The sequence below is a fragment of the Mobula birostris genome, chromosome 11 (genome assembly GCF_030028105.1).
Source record: "Mobula birostris isolate sMobBir1 chromosome 11, sMobBir1.hap1, whole genome shotgun sequence".
In the NCBI taxonomy this organism is placed as follows: Eukaryota; Metazoa; Chordata; class Chondrichthyes; order Myliobatiformes; family Myliobatidae; genus Mobula; species Mobula birostris.
This window is the reverse complement of record NC_092380.1, coordinates 68789057-68812906: the sequence shown is the minus strand read 5'-3', so window position 1 is coordinate 68812906 and position 23850 is coordinate 68789057. Positions and strand designations below refer to the sequence as shown.

At 41.4% G+C, this 23850-nt stretch overlaps 2 protein-coding genes across 2 annotated transcripts in view; one reads left to right on the top strand and one right to left on the bottom strand.

Annotated features, from left to right (window-relative positions):
- Positions 1-2346, bottom strand: part of LOC140205161 (cytosolic 5'-nucleotidase 1A) — a 70336-nt gene extending 67990 nt beyond the window's left edge. Inside the window, exon 1 of the mRNA XM_072272446.1 lies at positions 2257-2346. The gene's annotated coding sequence lies outside the window, so the exon portion shown is untranslated. The remainder of the gene's footprint in view (positions 1-2256) is intronic.
- Positions 2347-15692: 13346 nt separating this feature from the next.
- syt8 (synaptotagmin VIII) overlaps positions 15693-23850 on the top strand; it is a 91441-nt gene continuing 83283 nt past the window's right edge. The window contains exon 1 of the mRNA XM_072273147.1: positions 15693-15852. The gene's annotated coding sequence lies outside the window, so the exon portion shown is untranslated. The remainder of the gene's footprint in view (positions 15853-23850) is intronic.

Genomic DNA, 23850 nt, shown 5'->3' with positions numbered 1-23850 from the left:
TAGTAGGGAGTGCACTTCTGCATTCAGTCAGGGTTTCTAATTGGGCCATGAGATGACTGTTCTTAAAGTACCAATAGAAACATAGAAAATCTGCAGCACAATACAGGCTCTTCGGCCCACAATGCTGTGCCGAACATGTACCTACTTTGGAAATTACATCGGGTTACCCACAGCCCTCTATTTTTCTAAGCTCCATGTACCTATCCAGGAGTCTCTTAAAAGACCCTATTGTATCTGCAATGTCATTTTCCATTCTTCACTTTCAGCAGCAGTCATCATGCTGGGATTAACATTATGGAGATGAAGTCAGAGACACCAAATAGGTTTAAAGGCTGGTGTGAAATGAAGGTATGGAGAACTTTGAAAATAAAACTGGGAATTTTGGAAATGATGTATTGCTGACCCTAGATCCAACATTGATTAGTCAGCCTGAGATAGTAACTGAATTTAATATGGTGCAAGCAGAAGGGTTAGTTATAGAGTCACACAGTCCTACTAACACCACCACCAAAACCCACAATCCCAGAAATCACGGAGACAGGCAGAAAGCACAAAACACAAGAAATAGGAGAGTAGGCCAAATATCAGAACGAGATTTATTATTACTGACATAACACCAGCAGCAGTACAACGCAAGGCATAAAAAAATACAAGTTTCAAACATAGATACAGTAGATCAAAAGAGAAATAGCAAGGTAGTGGTCATGGATTCATGGACTGTTCAGAAATTTGATGCTAGAGGGGAAGACACTGTTCCAAAAACATTGAGTGTGGGTCTTCAAGCTCCTGTACCTTCTCCCTGATGCTAGTAATGAGAAAAGGATATGTCCTAGAGGATGAGGGTGCTGAATGATGAATGCTGCCTTCTTGAGCCTTTTGAATATGTCCTTAATGTTGGGAATGCTTGTGCTGATGCTAGAGCTAATGGAATCTAAAACCCTCTGCAATATCTGTTGATTCTGTACATGGAGCCTCCAAGCCAGGCAGTAATGCAACTGGTTAGAGTGCTCTCCACCATACATCTGTAAAAACCTGCTAGCCATGTCTTTGTTGGCATTCCTGAAACTCCAAATGAAGTACAGCCACTAGTATGCCTTCCTCATGAATGGGCCCAGGCCTCTGAGATGTTAACACTCAACATCTTGACGCTGCTCACCCTTTACAATGAAGACAGGTATGTCTTCTCCCAACCGCCCGCTCCCGGAATCCCCATCAATTCCTTGGTCTTGCTGATGTTTTGTATCTCACTCCTACGCAACTTTCTTTCTCATGCCATCTGAAATTCTGGCAGTAACAATGGTTGTCACCAGCAAATTTATAGATGGTGCTGGAGCTGCACCTCACCACACAGCCATCAGTGTAAAAAAGTAGAGCAGTGCTCTACATGCTTCCTTGAAGTTTGCCTGTTTAATTGTCACCGAGCAAGATGTCTTCATTTTTCATCATCATTGGATGTAACTCCTCAAATGTCTAACCTAACATTACAGGAATATCTTTTGCAAATGCAGTTCAGTGATTGTAAGAACAGCTTGCACTCCTCTCCTCCACCTCCCATCCTTTTATTCTGGCTTCTGCACCCTTCCTCTCCAACTCTGATGAGGGGTCTCAGCCTACCAAGTAGACTGCTTATTCCCTCCTCCTATACAAGCTACCTGACTTGCAGAGTTCCTTCAGAAATGTGTATGTTTTTTTAAGAACAGCAGGTGGGTAACACACAAAAGTCTTATTTACTAGGCCTACATTCTGAAAATTATTTCAGTTAAGATTCTTTCCAAATGTAGTTTCCATGACCAGAATTTCCTTTGGAAGTCCACAGTACAATAATAATTGAGGAAACATCTTCTTCAAATTGTCCATAATTAAATTTTACTCTATACAAATTGCAAATTCCTCCAATATCTCGATAACCCCATATAAGGGAAACTAACTTCCTGTTTCTGGTCCCGAATTTGCCTTTTACCAGTGAGCCTGCCCAACGATATGAACAACTGTACGTAAATTTGGCTCCAATTCTGCACAACATTGGTCACACCAGAGGAGAAAGTGCATGAATAATTAAATCCAGTTTTACAGAAGTTCAATCATTTATATTTGGTGGGGGAGAGAGAGTTTTTTAAGTCAAAGGAAGTCTTCCAAAAGGCGTTCCAAGAAAGTTTTTTTAAAACAAGGGAACTTAGAGATTGCAGCGCGGGACCCTGAGAAGCTCCACCAATATAGAACACAACACCGGACAATCCCCACCCAACACACACTCACGCTCATTCTCGATCCAACTGTCAGGCAGCAACGCTCGCCATCAACGCACAGACGCAATCGTGCGAGGAACCCCTACATCTGCCCAATCATTCTGCAGATGAATTAGAACTACACCTCCCGGAACACCACGCGCAAGGCCCGGCGCAGGCGCAACCGTGGACACGAGGAAGACACCGCCCCCCCCACATCTGCCCCAATCATTGCGCAGATGAACTTAGAACTACACCTCCCAGAACGCCATGCGCACGGTCCTGCGTAGTGCCGAGTAAAACCAGCGGGCGAGCTGGAGTTGCCAATGGTTAGTGTGGGGTTTAAAATGAGCATATCAGTATGGGATAAGCCACCGGAACATCTAATAAGTTAGGGGTGTTTACAGTGGAGATGCTGGCAGTATTGGTTGCGTTGCAATGGGTGCAGAAAGCCAGACATGTCAAAGCATTGATATGTTCAGATTCATCCTCAGTTCTAGCAAGTTTAAGGTTTTTTCACACAGTCGGCAAGATGTACTTTATGAAGTCCTTCAGTTAGTTACAAGAATTGCAAATCAGGGAGGTCAGGTAAAATTTCTGTGGGTTCCAGCACATGTAGGGGTGAAGGGGAATGAGAGGGTGGATGAGTTGGCAAAGAGGGCGTTAAAGAAAGAAAATGTAGAAATGCACATTAGTATCAGTAAAGCAGAGGCTAAGTGTGTAATCTGGGAAAAAGTCAACCAAATGTGGCAAGAAAGATGGGACAGGGAGGGGAAAGGGAGGCATTTATATCAAATACAAAAAAGTGTTGCAGGTACTAGGGTAGGTAGTGGAAACAGAAGAGAGGAAACTGTGGACTAGGTTAAGGCTGGGACACTGTGCATTAAACAAAATATTGAAAATGATAGGGAAACACCAGACAGGATTGTGTGAGGAATGTCAGGAAGAGGAGTCAGTAGAACATGTAGTTCTGTGTTGCAGGACGTATGGGATACAGGGAGAGATGATGAGAATTAAACTAAGGGAGTTGGGGGTGCAGAAATTCACATTAAAAGGGTTGCTGGGCATGGGTGAGAGAGCACAGGTTAGGGTATTTTTAGCTTTCTTAAGGGGTACAGGGGTTTTTTATAGGATATGACGGATAAACAGGAATAGGGTACTAGGATGGTCAAAGATGGGAGGGTGAAGTGTAGGTTAGTGTGTGTGTGTGTGTGTGTGTGTGTGATACATACACGCACGCGAGATTGGGTGAGGGGATTTAGAATATATGTCTAGTGCACATTCCGGAGCAGAAGGTGGCGGTATTGCACCATTAAGCTGGATGCCAACCGCCGTAAAACAAGACACAGACAGACAGACAGAGATAAGCCACCGTAAGGTTTAATGGGAACATAATAGCCTAGACAGGACATTATGAGGTTAATGGTTCATAGGGCAGGACAATAGGATATAGATCATTGTAAAGTTTAGAGGCACACCTGAGGTGGTCTTTGAGGATTTCTGCCAGTGGGTGTTGACTACTTCTCTGTCTTTAATATGTTAAGCAGATTATGTCATTCACGTGCCCGATATAGAACATGCGCAAAAATAAGGCTCTCTGGCCCAAGACTCTGTGCCAAATTAAACTAATCCCATCTACCTGCACATGGACTATTTTGCTCCATTGTCTTGTCTGATCATAGCCATGTCAAAATATCTCTTAACCAACTCTACTCCCCCTGGGTGTATACCACACTGTATGAAAAAAACAAAAATTATCCTTACTGTTTATGTATTTATTTAGCGATACAGCGCGAAGTAGGCCCTCTGGCCTTTCAAGCCTTGTCGCCCCAGCAACCCTCCACAAACCTAATTAACCCTAACCTAATCACAGGATAGTTTACAATGACCTATCTAGTATGTCTTTGGACTTTTGGAGGAAACCAGAGGATCTGGGGAAAACTCACGCATTTCACAAGGAGGACATACAGAGTCTGCGGACGGAGTGATATCGGAATTGAGCTCAGAACTCCGGAACGCTGCGAGCTGTAAAAGTGTTGCGTTAACTGCTATACTTCCATGGCGCTCCTATTTCTAACTGGTCCTTTTTAATGCATTGACAACCTTCCTCATTATTTCCAACTATTTTATGACACCTGACTCCCAAATCAGACACTGTTCAATGCTCAATAATCCAAAGAGAATACCTAGATGGACAGAGGTTTGAGGATGAGTTTGGAAATTAAACCCAGTTAGATCTGTTGGGTAAGTCAAACTTTTGCATGCCCAGCACTACTAGTCTCCTACAACAGACACTCTATCCTGACTTCTATCATTGAAAGAGATTCAAAAATGTGCTCAAAAGCTCTTGGAAAAAAATGCAATATCCCCACTGTCTCCTGGGAATCCCTGGCCCATAATCTCTCTAAGTGGAGAAGGAACATTCAGGACGATATTGAGAACCTCAAGGCCATAAATTGAGGGTTTACAGCCTTGCGTAAGTAGCAGAAAGAACGAGCTACCTCAAAAGATACTCCTCAAGCCTCCTCTCATTTACCATCTCCCACAAAGGTGGAAAAGTGAGTCCTGCCAAAGGGGTTGGGCCCGAAACAGTCGATGTTTTGGGCTGAACCCTGCTGAATTCCTCCAGCATTTTGTGTGGGTTGCTCAGATTTCCATCATCTGCAGATTTCCTCTCGTTTCTGAAGTTTCCACAATGATTTCATCAGTCATTCCAGATTCCACAAAACTGCTGGGGAAATCATTCATCCTTGACCCTGAGGGACTGTTTAAGAAGTGTGTGGTAAGGTTAGGTGTAAATGACCACCTGCCTTGGGGACCAGACCTTGCTCTGTCACTGAAGGCCAGCATGTGAAAACAATGCACAATTGAGAAGGCAAATAAAATGTTAGCCTTGATATTGAGAGGAATAATTAGAAAAGTGAAGAATCTATATGCAATCATAAGGGACCTGGTGTGGCCATAACTGGAGCATTGCGTACAGTTTTGATCTCAACTGAAAAAGGACATGCTCTTATGGAGGGAGTGCAGTGAGGATTCATTAATTAAAGGGAGTATGATTTTGATGTATTTTGCTTACTTGTAGCCGTTGACAATTTGGTGAAATAACCTTCAAGACTGTAGAGCCGCATATCATATAGCAGAGAATAGAAGAGAATGAAAGCAACGTTTCAAAGGCTATATTTACAAAGGGTGTTCATACTTCTCCCAAGTCAGTTGCAGAATCTGCTGATCTTGCAAACAAAATGACAGCGAAAGACAATAGACAGGCATGATGAGCAATATGGAAAGAACATGATTGTAATTACGTAGTACTTTGGTCGCCCATACCTGGAACATTGCACACACTTTTTGTTTGTGTATCTGTATTACACAGGGTGTCATTTACAATGGTTGGGTACAGTGTGAGCTCTTTGAAGGGTCAATCATGTGGCCGACTGCTCTCTGGATTGTTGAAAGACTTTGTAACGTGTCTGAAGCTGTCTGCCTTTGTGGAAGAAAGCTACTGTAAATGTCTTTTCATTTAATAGAGTCAAGTTTGAGAGGCAGAAGATAAAATTGGATGTATCTGTATTACAGTGGAGTAATAGAGTCAAGATGTGGTTAACTTGAATGTACTTGCCTTAAAAATGATGCAGTAAACATTTGCTGGATTTATTGCTGGGATGGAGTGGGTTGTCCTGTGAAAAGATGTGGGATAGAATAAATATTCTCTCACCAGAATTTGAAGAATGAGATGTAATTTTCATAACGCTTGTAAGATACAGAGAGGGAATGACATGGCTATGGAATTGGGAGCACAGTATCATTAGAAGGCATTGACCACTTAGAGCCAAAGTGAGAAGAATGTTTTCTCTCTAAAGGATGTAAACCTGTATACTTCCCTACTGCCGTGAGAGGTGGAAGTGCAGTTATTGAGTGTATTGAAAACTGAGATCAGTAGACCTTTAGATGAAATTAATCATGGGATATGAGGAATAGCAATTAACTTTTGATATCAAGAGTCAATTACAAAGACATTTAACTATTTAGTAAAGCTAGTTTTCATTGTTTTGAAGTGGGTTTTTGTATAGTGTAAAAATCTTATTTTTAACATTTTTTTCTTTACAAATCACAAGTGTAATTGAATGCTTGTAAATCTAAAAGAATTTCTTAAGTATTTAGTAACACTGTTAGCAATAACAGCTTAGGCAGGCAATGATCTAGGAAACAGGCTTCACTAAATGTCAAAGCCTTTCTGTGAGTACAGCCATCTGCATGTGCTGTCAGTCTCTGTACTGCATTTTGTTGTGTCAAGATGTTGTGAGGTGAGCTCTCAGTAGAAGAAATGAGCAAAGATCATGGACAAGTTTGTCAATACTTCTATAAGTAATAAACAAAAAGGTTCAAGGAACATTGTCTTATTATGAACTTCTTTGGTTGCTGGTGGTGGTATGAGAGATAAAGTATTGTTCAAGAAGAGATCAGGAAATTTTGTGGATTGGTGGCCCTAGTCTTTATCACAATGGGCCAAAATGGTTTGCAAGATCATCCAGATCCACAAATCTTCTTTGTATTTGCAGCAGCTTAATTTTCAGGACAAAATTGAAGCATAATAAGTCAAATCACAAATGATCCATAAGAACGCTTAGCATTAAACCTTTAAACCATTTCTACTTCAAATGACTGCCTTCCTTCTGTAGATATGCTCAGCATTATTCTGTACTGAGGAAATACTAAGAAGATGACTACATCTGCAGGAAGTGCATCCAACTGCAGCTCTTGACTAACAAGGAAGGGTCCTGACGATGGGTCTCGGCCTGAAACGTCGACTGTACCTCTTCCTAGAGATGCTGCCTGGCCTGCTGCGTTCACCAGCAACTTTGATGTGTTTTACAATAGTTATATGGATTTCAATATGCAGTTAGGTTGGGAATATCAAGTTAGTGCTGAATCCCAAGGGAGGAATCTTGTAGAATGCCTCCAAGATGGCTTTTCAGAGCAGCTTGTGGTTGAGCCCATTAGGTGGAAAACAAAGCTGAACTGGGTGTTGTGTAATAACCAAATTAGATTAGGAAAGTTAGGGTAAAGGAATCCTTAAGAGGCAGTGGTTATAATATGATCGAATATTGATTTAAATTGATTTTGTTGCTTACATCCTTCATAAACGTGAGGAGTAAAAATCTTTACACTATGTCTCTGTTTAAGTGTGCAATGTGCAATTTGTAGTAATTTATAATAAATAGTATGTACAACAAGACTGTCAATATAACATAGAAATTCAGTTTCATCAGCATGAATTAATCAGTGTGATGGCTTGGTGGAAGAAGCTGTCCTGGAACCTGTTGGTCCTGGCTTTTATGCTGCGATACCATTTCCCCAATGATAGCAGCTGGAACAGTTTGTGGTCAGGGTGACTTGGGTCACCAATGATAATTCAGGCCCTTTTTACACACCTGTCTTTATAAAAGTCCTGAATAGTGGTAAGTTCACATCTACAGATGTGCTGGGCTGTCCGCCTCACACTCTGCAGAGTCCTGCGATTAGGGGAGGTACAGTTCCCGTACCAGGCAGTGATGCAGCCAGTCAGGATGCTCTCAATTGTGCCCCTGTAGAAAGTTCTTAGGATTTGGGGGCCCATACCAAACTTCTTCAACTTTCTGAGGTGAAAGAGGCACTGTTGTGCTTTTTTTCACCACACAGCCAGAATGTATAGACCACGTAAGATGCTCAGTGATGTATATGCCCCGAGGTTTGAGCAGGAGAAGATAAAATTGGATGTATCTGTATTACAGTGGAGTAAAAGGAATTACAGAGGTATGAGAGAGGAGTTTTAGTTTGCCATAGTTCATTGGAAGGGGACACTCACAGGGATGACAGCAGAATAGTTGGCTGGAGTTGGCAGAAAGGCTGGAATTTCTGGGGCAATTTGGAAAGCACAGGATAGATACATCCCAAAGATGAAGAAGAATTTTAAAAGGAGGATAAGGCAATCATGGCTAAAAAGCAAAGTCAAAGATACTGTAAAAGCAAAAGAGAGAGTATATAATAAAGCAATAATTGGGTGGTTTGAGGATTGCTAAGTTTTTAAAAACTAACTGAAGGCAACTAAAAAACCCATTAGGAAAGAAATGATGAAATATGAAAGAGGATACCAAATGTCTTTTCAGATATGTAGAGAGTAAAAGAGAGGTGAGAGTAGAAATTGGACCACTGGCAAATGACACTGGTGAGGTAGTAATGCGGACAAAGAAATAGCAAACAAACTTAATAGGTATTTTGCATCAGTCTTCACTGTGGAAGACATTAGCAATATGCCAAGAATTCAAAAGTATTGGCAGGCAGAAGTGAATGTAGTTGCTCTTACTAGGGAGACAGTGCTTTGGAAGCTAAATGGTCTGACGGTAGATAAGTCACCTGGGCCCAGTAAAATACACACCAGGTTCTGAAAGAGGGAGCTGAGGAGAGTATGGAGGTATTAGTAATGATCTTTTAAGAATCATAGGACTGCAAAGTTACTTCATTCTTTAAGAAGGTAGGGAGGCAGAAGAATGTAAATTATAGGCCAGTTAGCCTGACTTCAATAGTTGGGAAGATGTTGGAGTCCATGATTAAGGGTGAGGTTTCAGGTACTTGGAAGCACTGATAAAGTAGGTCAAAATTTCCTTCAGGGGAAATCTAGCCTGACAAACCTGTTGAACTTTTTTGAGAAAGTAGCAAGCAGAAGAGACAAAGGAGAGTCTGTGGCTGTTGTTTACTTAGATTTTCAGAAGGCTTTTGTCAAGGTGCTGCACATGAGGCTACTTAACAAGATAAGAGCCCATGGTATTACAGGAAAGATACTAGCATAGATGGAAGATTGGCTGATGGGCAAGAGGCAAAGAGTAGGAACAAAGCAGGCCAATTCTGATTGGCTACCAGTGACTAGTGGTGTTGTGCAGGGGCCAGTATTGGAACTACTTCTTTTCACATTACATGTCAGTGATTTGGGTAATGGAATTAATGGCTTTGTGGCCAGCTTTGCAGATCATACGAAGTTAGTGAAGGAGCAGGTAGTGTTGAGGAAGCAGAGAGTCTGTAGAAGGATTTGGACCGATTGGGACAACAGGTAAGGAAGTGGCAAATGGTATATAGTGCAGGGAAGTGTACCGTCATGCACTTTGATAGGAGGAATGAAGGCAGAGACTGTTTTTTAAGTGGGCAGAAAATTCAAAAATCAGAGGTGCAAAGGGACTTGGGAGTCCTTGTGCTGGATTCCCTGAAGGAATTAACTTGCAGGTTGACCTTAGGGGGTGAGGTGGCAAATGCAATGTTATCATCATTTTGAGAGGACTAGAATATAGGGTCGAGGATGTGATGCTGAGGCTGTTTAAGGTATTGATCCAGTCATATCTACTTTCCTTGCAATGCATTGCATATAAAGCTAGACAGGGAGTTAAATATCTTCTCAAAAATGACCTGGAAGCTTTCTTCAGGGCTTTTAATGAAATAACTTTGTGAAACTGCAGAAAGTTAAGCAAAACGCATATTAGATTTGAAACAGAATCACCACATGCCTGAATATAATCGTATTGATTATTCTCCCCATCAGTGTTAAACAAGGTAATGCACATGTGCAATATTCTATAGCTATGCCATGGACTGGTGTCAACTCGTGTGACTACAATAGCTTGATAGCGATGAGCGATAAACACAATACTTCCTTCAAAGTTCATCTACTAAATGTTTACCAATGTTAAGAAAGCTTAAGACTCACAGATATTGCTGCTTCAAGGGCAAATAAAGAGTGGTGAGAGATGGATGTCTTTCTACCATGCTTGCTCCAAGTTGAAATCCAGATTAACTCCAATGAACAGTAAGTGATGTTTGTACAAAATAAACTACATACAAAATGAACAGTGCCTCTGGAAGCAAAACACTCTCTGCCTGACATCCATGATGTCAAATTTAACTACTGAAACTTAAAGTGAAATGATTATTTCATTAAATCTTTGGCAAAAGAAGGACAGTCTCACTGCACAGTCTTCAACCATTTCTGCTATGAAAATTTTGCCCTTGATATTATACTTGCTTATGGTAATGTCTGGTTACCAGTCTGGGGACACAGTGTTCACCCAGAATGACAGTTGGGTGAGGTACCTCTGAAGTGAGTTGTGCCCTCTTAATATATCCTCCAACTCGCTGTACCCTTCAGAATCAAGAAAGGGACGGAATTCACTAAGATAACTTTGGATTGGAAGAGTTTCCTGCTTTGTCATGCACTACACTTCCTCTGCATACATCTGTCTTTAAAGACCAAGAAGGATTCTAACCTTTGCCAGATTTGCCCCAGTTTGTGTTAAATTTTTATTTTAATTTAGCCCTGTTAATGATGGATAAATACCTACAGTGCGATCTCTATGAATCTGAAGGCAGTAAAGCCTTGAATTCTGATCCTGCTAATAAACAGAAACTATGTGAACTGTGTCAATGCAATGTCACATACATTGAAGAGCATTTGATGGCTCTGTGCCTGTGCTGCTGGAGTTTAAAAGAATGAGGGGAGATCGCATTGAAACCTATTGAATATTGAAAACCCTAGAGTGGATGGTGGAGAGGTTGTTTCTGATAGTGGGTAAGTCTAGGACCAGAGACCACAGCTCAGAGAAGAGGGACGCCCATTTCAAATAGAGTTGAGGAATTTATTTAGCCAGAAGGTGGTGAATCTATAGAATTCATTGCCGTGGACAGCTGTGGAGGCCAAGTCATTGAGTATATTTCAATCGGAGGTTGACAGGTTCTTGATTACTTGGGGCGTCAAAGAATATGGGGAGAAGGCAGGAGAATGGCATTGAGGGGGATAATAAACGAGCCAGGATGGAATGGCTGAGCATCCTCGATGGGCCAACTGGCCTAATTCGGCTCCAATGTCTTATGTTTTTAAGATGGCACAAAAATCACACTAATCTTACATTAGTATTTCCTTTAATTTCCCTGTGGTCTCAACTTATGATGTTTTTGAAAGATGTATTCACTGCCATTTTCAGATTCTAAAAGAAACTAGGCTGGAATTGGTCTCCATATCATTTTTCCACTCTGTTAAGCTTCACCGAGAGCAGGATAGAAATTGGGACAGACAACAGAATGACATTTCCTGTCACCATACTGATCTCAGATAATAAGGCATCCCAGTGAGATTTGTCATATTCTGAAGTGATTTCAAATCATTGTAAGCTATAATGCAGTGTGCACTGTTCCAGGTTTGAACGTATCATGGTTTGATAAATATTCTGGCTGTGGTTTGATTGCCATCAAGTGGTAATTCATTGGAACTACATGAGAATTGAGAAGAATAACAAGACAATGGTAAGAAGAGTTTTTAATGGAGAAATTTCAAGTGTGTGTTAACTTGGCACATGCTGAAATAAACATAATAATTGATAACATAACTGGCCACAGATGTAGGCATATTGAAGCTATCGTTTTCTTCAGTCCTTAGAAATGATGGACCATTTATCAGTAAAATCAAGACAAAATGTTTGATTCAGAAATGAACTAACAGTGATTGTTTCAGACAAGAAAATATGGAAATTATCTGTTGGAGAATAGCAACTGAGGTTTTGCTACCTATTCTCTTATTTGGTATGCAATGTGAAAATGTCAAAATTTGTTGAAATGAAGTGTTAAAGCCATTGTCCAAAGTTCAAATTCTGAATAGGGTGGACAATTCAAACAAAGCTTGCAGCTGAGATACAGGAGGTTCTGCAGATACTGGGAATAAGTATTATGAAAGGTCTTGGTCTGAAACATCTGTTTTTTTCCTCTCCATAGATCCTGTGTGACCTGCTGAATTAAGTTATTTGTGAGTGCCAACAATGGACTGGGCAGATGACACCTTCAGTACCCGTACAGATTGGAGCACAGCCACAATCCACCCAGTCAAGATCAGATGGCTCAGCCGGTCCTGGATAGACTTACTCTTCGTATCAGAGCCTGTCATCGTCAGATCCATTGATGTTACACCGTTGTTGTTCTCTGAGCACTGCCTCCTTCATGCCTCCGGTCATCAATGGGAAGTTCAGAAGGCAGTCAGGGAGGCATGGAATTTGAGTGTTAAGCTGCTGACCCCAGATAACATGAGGAACTAAAGAGAGATTACACACATTCCATTCCATCTTTAATATCTTTATTTTTCCCTTTCAGGGTCTTTTGAGGACCCTGACCTGGTGTTACACGCTGACTTTGGTTCCTTGTGGGAATGGGACCCATTCTCAGGGTTTCAGGACTGGCCATTGTTCGACATGCCAAGGGATCGGCCTGAGAGGCAGCCTAGTGTTTGGAAGCCTAAGATCACGGGGCTCTGGAGACGGGCGGATCGAGGGTCGGTGTCACGGCAGGAGACTCGTGTGTCGTCGAGGAGGACGGAAAGTCTTTCGCTGTGGGCCCAAAGACCCAAGATTTTTGCGATATTCGGGCACAGAGCTTGTAAAAAGTGACAAAATGACTTTTTAACATCGTAAACCAGTAGGTTGTTGTTATGTCTCCCGCCACTGTGAAAATGGGGGAACTCCTCCCTCTCCCTTATTAGGGAGAGAACTTGTGGGTTTGCCAAATGCCGGATGAATTACAATAGTCTTTGGGGTAACTGTAAGGTCTACGTCTTTGCTATCGCTTAGCTCATGCTTGTGTTCAGTAGCGGGTGTGCTTTTTGTTTTGCCAGAGGTGGGAGGGGGGATTGTTGCTGGCTGTCGCTTACACGCAGGAGGGGGAGCTGGTGGGGGGGGGGACTTTGGGGTTCTCATGTTTAACTGTCGTTCATTCTCTGGGGCACTTCTCTGTTTTCGTGGATGTTTTGCGAAGAAAAAGCATTTCATGATGTATATTGTATATATTGCTCTACATTAAGTTGAACCTTTGAACCTTTGAATCTGAATTGGATCTAACTGCTGTACAAAGACACCCTCAGAGCAGTCCAATTCAATGGGTGAAAGACAGATAGCTTCGCCATCAAGTCTGGAGTCAGGCAAGATTGTCCAGACTGTCCTGTCTTGTTCATGTGCTGTATAGAGCCCTTTGCCAAATCCATCAGGAAAGCGGAAGCATAAAAGGGGTGACATTGCCAGGCTGTGGAGGTATCCAGGTGATAACTTCCTTGTACAGATTTCAGATTGATCAGCAGTTATGATCGTTTTGAGTTGGCATCGATGACCAGAGTTAACTGCAGGAAGTGTGAGGTCATGCTCTTTATCAACTGGCCCAATGGATCTAAGGTCCCCTTCACCATTAGGTCTGACTACCTGAAGGTCCTGGAGATCTGTTTTGGGGGAGGGGAGGGCAGAGGTGTGTGACAAGAATTGTCTATAGCAGATTGGGAATGTTAAAAAGGAACTGGGACTGTGAGAACGGCACTCCACCTCAATACCTTGGAAGAACTTGGTCATCAGGTATGAAGTACTCTTGGGCCTGCTGCTGTATTTGGTGCAGTTATGGCCCTTCCATACTCCTCTGACTTGAAAATCACCCAGGCTGCCTTTTGTTTCCACTGGGGATTCAAGATGGAACAAATCTGAAAGGCTGCAATGCATGGGTCCCTGGACAATGGAGGCAAAAGTGTACCGAATCTTTCTCTCATCCTGATGACCACCTTTGTGTGTGTATCAGCTGAGAATGAAACCAAAATATGTGGGTCTCCAATGTCATTACGTGCTGAGTATTTTTTTTTGAAATACAGCATGGTAACAGTCTCTAGCCCAATCAGCCTGCACCTCCCAATTACACCCATGTGACCAATTAAGTTAATAACCCAAACATCATTGGAATGCAGGAGGAAACCAGGGCACCCAGAGGAAACTCATGTAGTCATGGGGAAGACATGCCAACTCCTTACCGACAGTGATGGAATTGAACCCAGGTCGCTGTGGCTGTAATAGCGTTTAGCTAACCACTGTGCTACTGTGCCAAACCCGATAGGTTCTATCTGTCAGGGTTGGAAAGGAAGGATCAGGCCTGTTGCCATGCAATGTTCCAATCAACTGGATGTTGCTGTATTACCCATCCTTCATGGAAAAGTTCTTCCAGATCAGCAGCTTTGACCACAAATCCATCAGGTAGTGGTCAGTATAGAATAGCCTGCAGATACTACAGGATGAAAACTCAATGGATACTGTGGAGTGTTTCCCTTAGTAAACAATCCAAATCACCTTGCAGAATGCCTCATTGCCAGAACTCACCCACAAGCACCACTACTTTGTTAGAGGTTAGAAGAGCTCTTCCTGTCAGTTCCTTCCTGTATAGTTGGAAAATATAGCTATATAGCTGTCTCCAGGAAGACTACATTGAGTATGAAAAAGTTGCCCACCTTTTTACAGGCTGTGAGTTTGTGAAGAGCACATGAAAGTCACAAGGATCCTTGTCAAAGTTCATCCCATGCAAATGCCTAACAGGACTCTGATCTATGGGAGCTTCCCTGGGGCATACACATACACAGACTCAGACATCAAGTGCTGCTGGAAGATCGTCAGCTGAGTGAAAGGTACTTTTTTGTCTGCCTGAAACTTGTTGGGCTCCCACTGTAGCAAGATGCCCATAGAGGAATGCTGCAGGAGTATATGCTGAGGGATGCCCTGAAGCGTGGCGCAGCCAATGCAAAGGCTCTGTGGGAAGGTCCACAGTCTAGTGTTCTTTAACTACTGGACACAGGCAGGCTGGGAAGGCTTGGGGTAGTAAGTCCTTTAAATATTGCATTAGTGATTCACCCAGCGCTTGGTGGTGGGAGTGGGGGTGGGGGGTGACATATGAATGACAGTAGTGTAATGGTTTTAAAAAATAAGCTAACATTATTGAATGCATTGTTCACAAATGTAAAGGATTTGCAGTGTTTATTCTTTATGCATATGTACAAAATATTTATTTATTTATGGATAAAGTTGATTTTGAAACAACAAAATGGCCCTATACATGACGTACTGATTGAAAATAGCAGAGTTTATGTACACTTTATGATTGCGTCAGACTCCACATCGCTGATCTCCTTATGTTTATTGTGGAGGAAAGATTGAATATTAAGACTTTCCTAGTTTTCAGGAATGTGATCCACACTGCAAAATACATTAACTCATTGAATTATTGGAAATGGATTAAGTCATTTTAAACTAAAAACAGAACTCATTTCTTTCAAATAATTTATCACCTTTAGATGGAACAGATTGTCAAGTGAGAAATTCCACATTGTGAGACACCAAATGGTCAATTAATGTTATTACACAGACTTTGCATGTAAACCTCCAAGGGAAGCATGGTCTAGATTTATTTAAACTTTATTTGTATCTGTTCAAATTGTAGAAGTTCCTCGTCCAAGGACAAAAGCCGGTTGAGTGTTTCGTGTGTCTAGCTGTGTGGGGGCAGGGATAGGAATGCCAAAGGGTGTTCCTCTGTGGTGCAGGTGCATTTTTTTTGTCATGCAGGTGTGGCCAACTTTCAGTTTTGAATTTCTCCATATCACAGGAAGAAAAGCTAGTCTGGCGTCTTTCACAGCCTGTGATTTTCATAAAAGGGCAGGTGATCTAAAACACCAGAAACAATGAAGGAACACGAAGCAGCAAGGTAGAAGGCCAAGGATCATATCTGGATTTTACAACTGAGTTCCTGTTATTGTTCCTGAAGTTAAAAAGTGAGTTGCTTCAAACTTTGTTTATTACTTCACTTAGGCACTAAACAACAAAGCAGCTGAAATGTTTTCGGTGGCAGTTAAGAGCAATGTCTCATAGTAACCTTGCAGTTAACATTGTTAGGTATGGTATTTTCTTGCTTTTAATTTTGATTTGACACTTTTGTCTTTCACTGTTTTCTATAGTCAAAGACTGTGCTTCAAGATCACATTGACTAACACATTCCTGATTTAAGGAGTTTAGGAATATTGGTATGCTTTTTGATCATGGGGATCACGACACTGCAGCCCCATCACAGTGCACTTTGTAGCAAAGTTGTCGATAGCTTGGGACAAGAAATCCTGCTCATATTTCTCCTCCCTGGCACAGCAGTACTGAATCAAGTTGATCTACGTAACTCTATAAGGTCTCCTCTTGTTGCTCCACGTAGAGCTGTAAAGCTGGTGCCATGTAGGAGACATTCATGTGAGCCTGGACTGTGTCACTAACAGCCATTGAAGCTGTGTTTGAATTTTTCCAATGCCAACATATCTGCGCACACATTCAGCAAAGAGAGTGAGAACGGAAACACAGTCACCTCTCATACAAGCAAAGCTTTGTTTTTTATGTATACTTAGATCTAATATTTGTAAGATCTTGAAGGATTTTGACAGAATAGATGTGGAGAGGACATTTCATCTTGTGGAGGATATTGGAGAGAATATTGACTGGCTGCATCACAGTCTGGCATGGAACCACCAATGCCCTTGAACGGAAAATACCACAAAAAGTAGTGAATATAGTCCAGTCTATCACAGGTAAAGCCCTCCGCACCGTTGAGCACATCTACGTGAAAAATTGTTGCAGGAAAGCAACATCCATCATCAGGGACTTTTACCACCCAGGGCATGCCCTCTTCTTGTTCCTGCCATCAGTAAGCAGGTGCAGGAGCCTCAGGACTCACTCCACCATGTTCAGGAAGAATTATCACCCTTCAACCATCAGGCTTTGAACCAAAGCGGATTAACTTCACTTGCCCCATTGATGTGTTCCCACAACCCATGGACTCACTTTCAAGGACTCTTCATCTCATGTTCTCGATACTTATTGCTGATTTATTTATGATTATTATTTATGTCTTTTGCACACTTTCTGAACACCAAGTAGGTGTGGTCTTTCATTGATTCTATTATGGTTATTGAGTATACCTGCAAGAAAATGAATCTCAGGATTTTATATGGTGACATATATGTACTTTGATAATACATTTACTTCTGTTTTTAAACAGTGATACCTCATTAAAGTCAATGAGTGCCCATTTAAAACAGAGATGAGGTGATTTTTTTTCTCTCAGCATGTCATAAATCCTTGAAACTTTTAAAGGCAGAGGAAACAGAGTCCTTAAATAATCTTAAGGCAAGAGTAGTTAGATTTCTGAGAGGCAAGGGACTAAGAGGTTACTGAGGGTAGAATGGAACGTGGAGTTAAGTTTGCATTCGGATTAGCCACCATTTTATTCAGCAGTAGAACATGCTCAAGAATTGACCTATTCAATCAGTTCAAGACCTGAGTACGCAATCCATCCTTATCTTTTTCACAACTGCTTTGAAACATAGTGTTGTAGTCACTATATCTCCAAATTACTATTCACTCACTCTCCAGCCACTTGTCTAGCTATATTCCCTAAACTTCAGTCCAGGAGTGCCCTTCTCTAATCCCCAAAACATCCTGTCTCAAAACCAAAGGCTCTTCAATAATTTCACCCTACCTAAGACTGTCACAGTAAGGACACCTTCAATTATTAGAGGAAAAGTTTAAATGCCCTACTACACCCTATTATTTTACATTTTTTTGTGATTTCCCTATATATCTGTTCATCCAGCTTCCCCTAACTATTATCAGGCCTAGAAAATACTACTAGCAATATATTTCCCATATATCTGTTTTTAAGCTCCATGCATCTGACCTTATTTGAAAAATCTTGAAGATCCTCCCTTATTACTACAGTAATTAATTCATTAATTAATGTTGCAATGCCACCTCCTCTTTTATACCACCTCCTTGTTATGGCTGCGAAATGTATACCTTGGAATTTTGAGTTATCAGTCCTCCCTCCTTTCCACAATGTTTCTGTGATAGTAGTAATATTTTATTACCATAATATTTAACATTCTTGGTTCGTTTAACAATCATTCTCCTTACATGAAAATAAATTCAGTTTATTTTTGCATTCCTTCCACTGGCCTTATACAGCTCTGCCTAGTGGATTGACTTTGTTTTTCCTATTATATTTCACCCCTTTACTGTACATCACCCTTTTGCCCCATTACTTTGCCAACTTCAAGTTCAGATTGAAGTATCATTCAACCATTCATAAATATAGCCAAGTGAAACAGCATTCCTCCAGCACCAAAGTGCAAAGCATACTACCAGCAACACAGAGCATTTAGCGCATGCAGTTATGGTAACAGAAAACAGTCACAAAAAGTGTAGCACAACTCCCTGAATAGCACCAACAGGAGGGCCCATCCCCCAAACCAGCACAGACTTCAGCACACCCACAGAGGCTTCTGCTTCCTCCCGCACTGGCTTGGCATCTCCTCTCCCAGGTAGCTGCAACAGGCGACCCAGCAGCCCAAGAGCCTAGTCCTTCCGTAGTCAAGACAACGCAGCTTCACAACGCCATGCGTCTTGCCAATGAACCAGTGAATTGGACTTGCAATATCCCATATTACCAATGTTCAATGGGGTCTTAGGATCAGGAGAACTTAGTTTAAATCTTCTCCAAAAGCTATAGCAAGCTTCCTTGCAATGATAATAGCCATTCTGGTTTAGGTGCACCTTGTACAGATTCCACCTTCCTCAGCAGCAGCCCGTTACTGAGAAATCTAAAGCTTTCCCTGCCACGTCATTTCTTTGACCACATCTAACCTTTTGTTCGATTTCTGTACTTGCTAGCTTGTAGCACAGTTGCAGAGGGAAAGTTGTTGCAGAAACTGGGAATAGTGACATCCAAAAGTTATGATGGGGACAGATGATGGAATATGGAACAAAAATCAGAATGATGGAAGAAGTCAGAGAGTCTCTGCAAATAAAATGTGTATATTGATGTTTCAGGTCAAGACCCTGTATCAGGACTGGGAGCCAACAGATATGTGTGTACAGCATTTGTCACCACAGATGCTGCTTGACCCTCTGAATTCTAAGAGCCTTCTATTTTTTCGTTATTGTTATCTCTAAGATGTGGTTTTGCAAACTGGTGATATTTCAAAGATCAGCCTTTGATTTTTATTTTACATGAAGGGGTTGATATATTTGGCTACACAATCTTGTGCTGGAATGAGCTGCCAGGGGTGGTGGTGGAGGCAAATAAGAGCCATATAAGAGGCTTTTAAATACACAAATGAATGTGCAGAGAACGTAGGGTTATGGTAGAATGCATTAGTTTAGTTAGTTGTTTAATTACCAGTATAATTAGCTTGGCACAGCATTGTGGCAACCGAGCCTATTCCTATGGTGCACTGGTAAGTGTTCGAATCCTTTGCTTGGAGTGGATTGATTTATGGTGGACCATACAAGTAAATCTGTTTTAAATTATTCTGGTTTTTAAACATTTTTTAATCAGTGCTGTGACAAATATATACCAATTCTTAGACAAAAATACTTAATTGACACACTTTGTACTGCAATATCCAGTTTTAAAATATTTAACTTCAGAAGACAAAAAGAACGTGCATCCATTTTCTCTTGGTGAGCTGTGAATACAGGGAATCACTCCTATCCGAACTGCACAAGTAAACAACATGCTGTTAAATCTTTTGCAGGTTGTTCCATTTGTCAATCTTTATCTGTTAGAATGAGCTTCTGATCCACTTTTACATGCTCTCTGCCTCATTAAGAGGTGCAGACTGGATTGTGGCAGCATAGGTTGGCTTTAAGTGATGCTCTCCACTGGAAATGCACATGTACAATAAATGTATCCGGCATTTTTTATTCCATTTTTATCTCTGATGTATTGCATTTGCAGTTACTTCCATTTTCAAAGCTGAAAGATGAAATGCAGTAATTCCATGTGTAAGATTCTTCATCATATTTTGTAGTAGAAACTACAACAATATTCTGAAATTCCACATTCCTCAGGCCTCATTGAGAATTTTTTCAACAAATATTAGAAGACGGAGCTCCAATGAGTGTCCATAGTTCCTACAACACACTGAACCTAACCTTTCTGTGCACTGTATGATCTGTTCAAATTATTTTGTTAATAATTAAACTTGCCTGATTTACTTCATATTTCTTGTCCTGAAGTATTCTTCCATCCTGTGGAAGTTGAAAGGTCCAGAATTTCCTTTATAAAATGACTGAACAATAAATAGCTAAGCAAATGTTAGCATGAGAACATGATCTTGATGTTTCAACAAAACATCAATGGTGTTCCTAGTCCTGTTTTACGAATCAAAGCATTTTTACTTACAGTTTTGCATTAAGTTTCAGCATATAAATTTTGGCAAGTCTGGTTTATCCACTATATGCTCTAATTACAAAATGCAATTTTGTAACTTAAGACAATTTTAGGGTTGCAGAGTGGCACAGTGGTGTACCTGGTAGAGCAGTTGATTCACAGCTCCAGCTACCACGTTCAGTCCTGACCTCTGAAGTTGTCTATTGCAAGTGTGGGTGTTCTCCATTTTTCTGCATGGATTTATGCTGCTTGTTTCAGTTTCCTAAAAATTAGTTGATTGCTGCAAGTTGCCGCTTCTGAGACTGCTGCAATGAATGAAGGCAGAGTTGATGGGATGTGGAGCAGAAAATGGATTAGGGTAGAAATTGCATGCTAGTGTGTACTTGATGCTTAGCATCAACTGCATGGGAAAGAGTCTATTTCTGTATTCTATCTTTCTTTGGTTTTATTATATTTGGAGAGAGAATGAGAGAACTATGGATACAGACAGAGAATCACTAATGCACAAAACGGAGAAAGCACACTGATGTACTGTACATACATGTGGAGAGAGTAGGACAGTTCCAACATACAGTATCGAGAAAGACAGAGACAGACATGCAGATAGAGACAGATAGAGAGAGAGAGCTGTCACCCATTTACAAAACTGCATCAGGGAGATGCTACAAGTCTGTCACCAGCAGGACTACATGACATCGCCAAAGCTTCTGTGCTGTAGCAATCCAGCTTCTCAACAGTACTCTCTCAGGTGCAATGCCCTAACTGTCTCTGCAGAATATTTGTTAAATGATTTTTCCTGCCCTTCTTGTTCTGTTTAAATTAAATTATTGTGTCTGTTCATATGTTCACATTTATTTAAATTTGATTATTGACGTTTGCACATGTGACTGTTCTACTAATTGTTGATTGCTCATGGCTGTTTACACTATTGTCTTGTAAATTGTTGGTTGCTATTGTGCTGTCTGTTATGATACTGTCCTGTGTTTTATGCTTGGCACTGAACTACAATCATTTCTGGTATATTTCATATACTGGTAATAAAGTGATTCTGAGAAGGCAGGCAAAGGGAGAGGGAAAGTCACTGATACAAACAAGTAAAGAAAGAGCTACAGATATGCCTTGGAAAATGAATCAAGTGGGTATTGGCCAAAATGGCACTGGTGAACCACGACGACATGTTGTGGGCTGCTTAAAAAAAAACTTCTAAATATACTCCTTCTGAATTACCCTCACTGCAATCTGTAGCCTGTAATTTCCCTTTAAGCAACATACTTTTGAACTATCGTAATGAACTTGCAATCTCCTGATCTTCTGAAGGACTTGGTGGATTTAACTCTTAAGCATGCAAGTTCAAGTTCATGTTTAATTGTCATTCAACCATACATGAATACATCCAAACGAAACAGCGTTCGTCCAGGGCCAAGATGTAAAACCCAGTATCAACAGTCATACACAGCACAAGGTACATATAGCACATGCAACACACATCAAAGTTGCTGGTGAACGCAGCAGGCCAGGCAGCATCTGTAGGAAGAGGTGCAGTCGACGTTTCAGGCTGAGACCCTTCGTCAGGACCCACGAAGGATCTCGGCCTGAAACGTTGACTGCACCTCTTCCTACAGATGCTGCCTGGCCTGCTGCGTTCACCAGCAGCTTTGATGTGTGTTGCTTGAGTTTCCAGCATCTGCAGAATTCCTGTTGTTTACATATAGCACATGTAAGATTGCAAGTAAACACACGATCATACAAAAAATATATATAGCCCAAGTCCCTGAGTGGCATGTTCTGTAAACTGATGATTCTTGGGTGTCATCAGCAAGAACAAGCAGTTTTCAGCGGTCTGCAGATGAACATTCACACACTTGCACACAATCCAGCTTGCCATTCCATAGATAAAACACTGGAAAAGAAGGGGGAATACACAAGAATAAAAAGGTTGGGTGGGGGGATAGCTGGAAGCAGATACGTGAACCCTGGTGGGTAGGAAAGAACTGGTGAGGAAGGAATCTGATAGGTGAGGAGATGGGACCATAGGAGAAATGGAAGGAGGATGAGATCCAGGAAGAGGTGATAGGCAGTTGAGAAGAGGTAAGAGGCCAGAGTGGGAATAGAAGAAGAGATTAAGGGAAAGGATTTTTTTTTACTGGAAGGAGAAATTGATATTCATGCCATCAGCTTGGAGGCTACCCAGACGGAATATAAAGTATTGCTCCTCCATTCTGAGGGTGGCCTCTTCTTGGGACAAGAGGAGGCCATGGACTGACATGTCAAAATGGGAATGGGAATCAGAATTAAAATATTTAGCCAATCTTTCCACTTCCCCCCACGTTTTTATTCTGGTGTCTTCCCCCTTCCTTTCCACTCCTGAAGAGGGGTCTTGGCCCAAAACATTACGTTATTAATTTCCATAGATGCTGCCTGACCTGCTAAGTTCCTCCAGCATTCAGTGTGTGTTGCTTTGGATTTCCAGCATCTGCAGACTTTCTCATGTTTATGAGGCAACTGAACCAGTTACTTTCCAACTGCTCCATCTTTGGTCAACTCATTCAACCACAATGTCAATAAACATAGTCCCAATTACCCTTTCACCACAACTAACCATCCCATGATTATAATTATTTTTCCATGCAAAAAAAAGACGGCCAGGGTAAAATAGATAGCCCAAGCTGCTTCTAAGTAAATGAAGATTAAACTGAATAAGAAAAACAAATTAATCAGTTTATACATTTCCTCATTCCACTCTTCCCTATGCGTTTTTTTTTTCTGTTGCAGTGTCTTTAAAACAAATCTTCCCATGTGGCTGGAAGTTTGATGTCTTTCAGAGGAGGAGATTCTGGATGGCCTTAAGAGGACGATAAGCTGTTTCTAGTCCTAGAATATATCTATTACCATGAGTGTCAAAGTTCTAGGTTAAATAGGTCACAGGTAACAGCACATGCACAGAGAGGACAACAGGTTAATGCACATGGATTGCACAACCATTTACCCCATGGCAACGTTTTAGAAAACATAGTTGTGTTTTGGTGAACTCCTTCATGAATTTGCAAGCTTCTTTGCACACCAATAGTTTCAGGCCAGATGGTAGTAGTCCTTGTGTTTGCAACAGGAAAGTAGGTGCACCTTATCATAAACACGAGATTTTGCTGATACTGGAAATCCAGACCAACACACACGAAATGCTGGAAATAAATAAACAGTTGACAGTGCAGGCTGTGACCCTTCCTCAGGACTGACAAGGAAGGGAGAAGAAGCCAGAATAAAAAGATGGGGGGAGGGTAAGAAGGATTAGCTGGAAGGTGCTTGGTGAAGATGGATTGGTGGGAAAGGTAAAAGATGGGAGAAGATGAAATCTAATAGAAGAGGAGAGTATACCATGGGAGAAAGGGAAGGGCGGGGGGGAGTTATGAGTAGAAGAGATGAGGTGCCCGTGTGGGAATAGGAGAAGAGGGAAGCGGGAGGGAAAAAATGGCCATCAGGTTGGAGGCTACCTCTCTGGAATATGAAGTGTTGCTACTCCACCCTGAGAGTGTCCTCATTGTGGTAACACAGGATGCCTTGG